Below are 8,198 nucleotides of genomic sequence, written 5' to 3' on the forward strand. Positions count from 1 at the left end.
TTAGAGCATTAGAAGAACCATACGCATGATTGAATCACTATAATTTTTTTTTGACAACCTTAAAACACATTTCCGCATGATTGAATCACTATGAAATTTTTTTGACAGCCTTAGAACACAAATATGCATGATTGAATCAGTAAGAATTTTTTTGATTGTGCTAGAACACGTATTAGCATGATTTAATGACGATTTTTTTTTTGACAGCCTTAGAACACATATATGCATAATTGAATCACTATTAATTTTTTTTACAGCCTTAGAACACATATATGCATGATTAAATCACTATTAATTTTTTTTTCAGCCTTAGAAAACATATAAGCATGATTGAATCACTATGATTTTTTTTTGACAGCCTTAGAACACATATGTATCTTTGAGTCACTATGAATTTTTTTGAGAGCCTTATAACACATATATGCAATATTGAATCACTATGATTTTTTTTTGACAGCTTTAGAACACATATATGCATTATTGAGTCACTATGAAATTTTTTTGACAGCCTTAGAAAACATATATGTGTGATTGAGTAACTATGAAATTTTTTTTACAGCCTTAGAACACATATATACATGATTGAATCTCTACAATTGTTTTTTTCAAAGCATTAGAACACACATATAAGTGATTGAATGACTATAAATTGTTTTTGACAACCTTAGAACACATATTTACGTGATTGAATCACTATGAATTTTTTTTGACAGCCTTAGTACACATAGATGCATGATTGAATCACTATGAATTTTTTTTGACAACCTTAGAACACATATATGCATGATTGAATCTCTATAAAATTTTTTGACAACAGCAAAACACATATATATACAAGATTGAGTCACTATGGATTTTTTTTGACAGTCTAAGAACACTTATTTGCATGATTGAATCACTATGATTTTATTTTTACAACCATAGAACACATATATGCACGATTGAATCACTATGAGATTTTATTGACAGCCTTAGAACACATATATGTAAAACACATATACTTCTGATTGAATTACTATGAAAAATTTTTGCCGCCCTTAGAACATATATAAGCATGATTTAATCACTATGAATTTTTTTGACATCCTTAGAACACATATATGCATGACTGAATCACTATGAAATTTTTTTGAGAACATTAGAAGACATATTTGCAGGATTAAATCACTATAAACGTTTTTTGCAGCCTTAGAACACATATATGCATGGTTGAGTCACTATGAAATTTTTTTGACAGCCTTAGAACACATACAAATTTTTCTTAGAGCATTAGAACACATATATGCATGATTAAATCACTATATACTTTTTTGACATCTTCAGAACAGTTGTCTGCATGATTGAATCACTATCAAATTTTTTTGACAGCCTTAGAACATGTATATGCATGATTAAGTCACTATGAATTTTTTTTTTACACCCTTAGAACACGTATAAGCATGATTTAATATCTATGAAATTTTTTAACAGCCTTAGATCACTTATTTGCTTGATTAAATTCACTATAATTTTTTTTTTACAGCGTTAGAACACATTTATCCATGTTTGAATCAATAGGTTTTTTTTTACAGCGTTAGAAAACATATATGCTTGATTGAATGACTATTAATTTTTTTTTGACAGCCTTAGAACACATATATGTGTCATTGAATCACTACAATTTTTTTTTAGAGCATTAGAACACATATATTTATGATTAAATCACTATAAATTTTTTTGACAGCCTTAGAACACACATATGAATGATTTAATCTCTATGAAGTTTTTTTTAAAACTTAAAACACATATATTCATGATTGAATCACTATAATTTTTTTTAACAACCTTAGAACACATATTTGCATGATTAAATCTCTATAAATTTTTTTTGATAGCACCAACGCACATATATGCGTGGTTAAATCATTATAATTTTTTTTGACAACTTTAGAACCCATATTTGCTTGATTGAATCACTATGAATTTTTTTTGACTGCCGTAGAACACATATATGCATGATTGAATCACTATGACATTTTTTAGACAGCCTTAGAACACATATATGTCGGATTGAATCACTATGATTTTTTGTTGACAACCTTGGAACACATGTATGATTGAATCAATACATTTTTTTTGACAGCCATAGAACACATATATGCATGATCAAATCACTATAATTTTTTTGACAGCCTTAGAACACATATAAGCATGATTTAATCACTACAATTTTTTTTTGACAGCCTTAAAACACATATATGCTTGATTGAATCACTATGATTTTTTTTTTACATCCTTAGAACACAATGCATGGTTGAATCACTATGATTTTTTTTTTACACCCTTAGAACACATATATGCAGGATTAAAACACTATAAGTTTTTTTTAAAGCATTAGAAAACATATATGCGTGATTGAATCACTATAATTTTTTTTTACAGCTCTAGAACACATATAAGAATGATTCAATCAATATGAATTTTTTTTTACAGACTTACAACACATATAAGAATGATTGAATCACCAAATTTTTTTTTTGACATCCTTAGATCAAATATATGCATGATTGAATCACTATGAAATTATTTTGACATCCTTAGAACACATATATGCATGATTGAATCACTATAAATTTTTTGACAACATCAAAACACATATATGCATGATTGAATTTTATAAATTTGTTTTTTGACAACCTTTGAACACATGTCTGCGTGACTGAGTCACTATGAATTTTTTTTTATAGCCTTAGAACACACGTATGTAGGATTGAATCACTATAATTTTTTTTTGACAGACTTAGAATACATGTATGCATGATTGAATCACTTTGGAATTTATTTGACAGCCTTAGAACACATATATGCATGATTGAATTAGTATATAATTTTTTTGACAGCCTTAGAAGACATATATGAATGATTGAATCACTACGATATTTTTTGACAACCATAGAACACATATATGCATGATTGAATCACTATGAGATTTTTTTGACAGCCTTAGAAGACATATATGCATGGTTGAATCCATACAAATTTTTTTGACAGCCCTAGAACACACATATATGCATGATTGAAATACTATAAAATTTTTTGATACTTTTAGAACACATATAAGCATTATTTAATCACTATGAATTTTTTTTGACAGCCTTAGAACACATATATGCATGATTGAATCACTATGATTTTTTTTTGCAGCCTTAGAACATATATATGCAAGGTTGAGTCACTATGATTTTTTTTTACGGTTTTAGAACACATTTAGAATGATTAAATCACTATAATTTTTTTAGAGCATTATAACACATATATATATATATATATATATATGATTAAATCACAATAATTTTTTTTTCACATCTTTTGAACACATATCTGCATGATTGAATCACTATAAAATTTTTTTGATAGCCTTAGAACATGTATATGCATGATTGAGTTACTATGATTTTTTTTTTACACCCTTAGAACACATATAAGCAAGATTTAATCTCTATGAACTTTTTTTGACAACCTTAGAACACATATATGCAAGATTGAATCACCATGAAATTTTTTTGACAGCGTTAGAACACATATACGCATGTTTGAATCGCTAGGAATTTTTTTTGGAGCTTTAGAACACATATGTATGATTGAATCACTATGAGTTCTTTTTTAAAGCCTTAGAACATATATATGCATGATTTAATCACTATAATATTTTTTTTGAGCATTAGAACACCTATATGCATGATTGAATCACTATAATTTTTTTTGACAACCTTAGAACACATATTAGCATGATTGACTCACTATGAATTTTTTTGACAGCCTTAGAGCACATATATTCATCATTGAATCACTATAAAATTTTGTTGACAACCTTAGAACACATATACTCATGATTGAATCCCTATAATGTTTTTTTGACAACATAGTACATATATATACATGATTGAATCTCTATAAATTTTGTTGACAACCTTAAAACACATATATGTATGATTGAATCACTATGAATTTTTTTTGGCAGCCTTAGAACACACATATACTTATGATTAAATCGGTATGAATTTTTTTTTACAACCTTACAACACATATATGTCAGATTGAATCACTATGAATTTTTTTTGCTTCCTTAGAACACATATATGCATGATTGAATCTCTGTGAATTTTTTTTGAAAAACTTAGAACACATATATGCATGATTTAATCACTATAATTTTGATTTGAGTGCATTAGAACACATATATGCATGATTGAGTCACTATAAATTTTTTTTGATAGACTTGGAACACATATATGCATGATTGAATCACTATGAATTTTTTTGGCAGCTTTAGAACACATGTACGCATGATTGAATCTCTATGATTTTTTTTGACAGCCTTAGAACACATATATGCATGATTGAATAACTATAAATTTTTTTTAGAGCATTACAACACATATATGCAGGATTGAATCACTGTAAATTTTTTTTAACTGCCTTAGGACAAACATCTGCATGATTGAATCAATATGAAATTTTTTTGATAGCCTTAGAACAGATATATGCATGATTGAGTCACTATTAAATTTTTTTGACAACGTAAGAACACATATATGCATGATTGAGTCACTATGAATTTTTTTTTACAGCCTTAGAACACATATATGCCTGATTGAATACCTATGGAATTTTTTTTATAGCCTTAGAACACATGTATGCATGATTTAATCTCTATAAATTCTTTTAACTGCATAACAACACAAATATACATGATTGAATCACTGTAATTTTTTTTGACAACCTTAGAAGACATATTTGCATGATTGAATCAGTATAAATTTTTTTTGATAACCATAGAACAAATATATGCATGATAGAATCACTATGAAATTTTTTGGATGGCCTCAGAAGACATGAATGCAAGCTTGAATCACTATGGATTTTTTTCGCCAGCCTTAGATCACATATATGGATTACTGAATCACTATGAATTTTTTTGCAAGCCGTAAAACATATATATGAATGATTGAATCACTTTGAAATTTTTTTGACAACCATAGAACACATATATGCACGATTGAATCACTATGTGATTTTTTTTACAGCCTTAAAACATATATATTTATTATTTAATAAATACAAAATTTTTTGGACAACCTTAGATCACACATATGCATGATTGAATCACTATAAATTTTTTTTGACAGCGTTAGAACGCACATACGCATTGTTGAATCACTACAAAAATTTTTTGACATGCTTAGAACACATATATGTTTGATTGAATCACTATGATTTTTTTTTGACAGCCTTAGTGCACATATATGCATAATTGAATCACTATAAGATTTTTTTGAGAGCTATGAACACAGATATGGATTATTGAATCAATATAATTTTTTTTTGACAACCTTAGAACACATATATGCATAACTGAATCACTATGAATTTTTTTTGATGTCCTTAGAACACATATATGCATGATTAAATCTCTATAATTTTTTTTGACATTGTTAGAACACATATATGCATGATTGAATAAATATAATTTTTTTTTGACTACCTTAGAACACAAATGTGCATGATTGAATCTGTATGAAATTTTTTTGACAACCGTAGAACAAATATATGCCTGATTGAATTACAATGAATTTATTTTGACAGCCTTAGAAAACATATATGCCGGATTGAATCACTAAGAATTTTTTTTAACAACCAGAGAACACATATATGCCTGATTGAATTGCTATAAATTTTTTTTGACAGCCTTAAAACACATATATGCATGATTGAATCACAATGAAAATTTTTTGCCAGCCTTAGAACATATATATGAATGGTTGAATTACTATGAATTTTTTTTGACAACCATAGAAGACATATGCGCATGATTGAATCACTATGAGATTTTTTTGACAGCGTGAGAACACATATATTCATGATTGAATCAAAACAAATTTTTTTGACAGCCTTAGAACAGATATATGCTTGATTGAATCATTACAAATTTTTTTTGACAACTTTAGAACACTTATATTCATCTTTGAATTACTATAAAATTTTTTGATGGCCTTAGAACACTTATAAGCATGATTGAATCACTATAAATTTTTTTACAGCCTTGGAACACATATATGCATGATTGAATCTTTTTTTTTGACAGCCTCAGAACCCATATATGCATGATCAAATCACCATAATTTTGTTTGAGAGCACTAGAACACATATATTCATGATTGAATCATTATAATTTCTTTTGAACACCTTAGAAAACATATTTGCATGATTGAATCACTATGAATTTTTTTTGATAGCCTTAGAACACATATATATGCATAATTGCATCACTATGAAATATTTTTCACAGCCTTAAAACACATATAAGCATGATCTAATCACTATGAATTTTTTTGGCTGCCTTAGAACACATATATGCTTGATTGAATCACTATCAATTTTTTTTGACAATCTTAGAACACACATATGGATGATTTAATCACTATGATTTTTTTTAAAGCCTTAAAACACATATATTCATGATTGAATCACTATAAATTTTGTTTAACAACCTTAGAACACATATTTGCATGATTAAATCACTATGAATTTTTTTTGAATGCCTTAGAACGCATATATGCATGATCGAATCTCTATAAATTTTTTTGATAGCACCAACGCACATATATGCATGATTAAATCATTATAATTTGTTTTTTTAACAACTTTAGAACCCATATATGCTTGATTGAATCCCTATGAAATTTTTTTGACTGCCGTAGAACACATATAAGCATGATTGAATCAGTATGACATTTTTTTGACAGCCTTAGAGCACATATCTTTCGGATTGAATCACTATGATTTTTTGTTGACAACCTTAGAACACATGTATGATTAAATCAATACAGTTTTTTTGACAACCTTAGAACACATATAAGCATGATTTAATCACTACAACAGCCTTAAGACACATATATGCTTGATTGAATCACTATGAATTTTTTTTGACATCCTTAGAACACAATGCATCATTGAATCACTATGATTTTTTTTTGACAGCCTTAGAACACATATATGCCTAATTAAATGACTACAAGTTTTTTTTAGAGCATTAGAACACATATATGCGTGATTGAATCACTATAAATTTTGTTGAACATATATATGCATGGTTGAGTCACTATGAATTTTTTTTGACGGTCTTAGAACACATTTAGAATGATTGAATCACTATAATTTTTTTTTTAGAGAATTAGAACACATATATATATATATGATTGAATCACTATAATTTTTTTTGACATCTTTTGAACACATATCTGCATGATGGAATCACTATAATTTTTTTTTGACAGCCTTAGAACACGTATATGCATGATTGAGTTACTATGATTTTTTTTTTACACACTTAGAACACATATAAGCAAGATTTAATCTCTATGATTTTTTTTTGACCGCCTTAGAACACATATATGCATGATTGAATCACTATGATTTTTTTTTTACAGCGTTAGAACACATATACGCATGTTTGAATCACTAGGAATTTTTTTTGCAGCCTTAGAACAAATATATGCATGACTGAATCACTATGAATTTTTTTTAAAGCCTTAGAACACATTTATGCATGATTTAATCACTATAATTTTTTTTTAGTGCATTAGAACACCTATATGCATGATTGAATCACTATATTTTTTTTGACAACCTTAGAACACATACTAGCATGTCTGACTCACTATGACTTTTTTGACGACCTTAGAGCACATATATTCATCATTTAATCACTATAAAATTTTGTTGACAACCTTAGAACACATATACGCATGATTGAAGCTCTATAATTTTTTTTGACAACATAGTTACATATATAATCATGATTGAATCACTATAAATTTTGTTGACTACCTTCGAACACATATCTGTATGATTGAATCACTATAAATTCTACAAGTTTCACTAAAGCGAAATCAACAATATATAATTCTTCAGAGATAAGTTTCCAGTCAACTTAAATTATCTAATGCTTAACTTACTCTTACCATGTGAGTACGCACAGGCATAGACCTCGTAGCAGACCAAGACCATACGGTGAGACGCCTAGCTCTCACGAAAATACGAATGTCCTCGAAGTTCGTACCACCTACCCTCTCCAAGGTGGACCATGAGTCCAGTAACATACACCATCTTTCAGGTGTACCCAGAGCCCTGGGAAACCAGTAACATATACCGTTTTC

Source organism: Nuphar pumila, chromosome 10 (assembly GCF_984573655.1).
Source record: "Nuphar pumila chromosome 10, dmNupPumi1.hap1.1, whole genome shotgun sequence".
Classification (NCBI taxonomy): domain Eukaryota; kingdom Viridiplantae; phylum Streptophyta; class Magnoliopsida; order Nymphaeales; family Nymphaeaceae; genus Nuphar; species Nuphar pumila.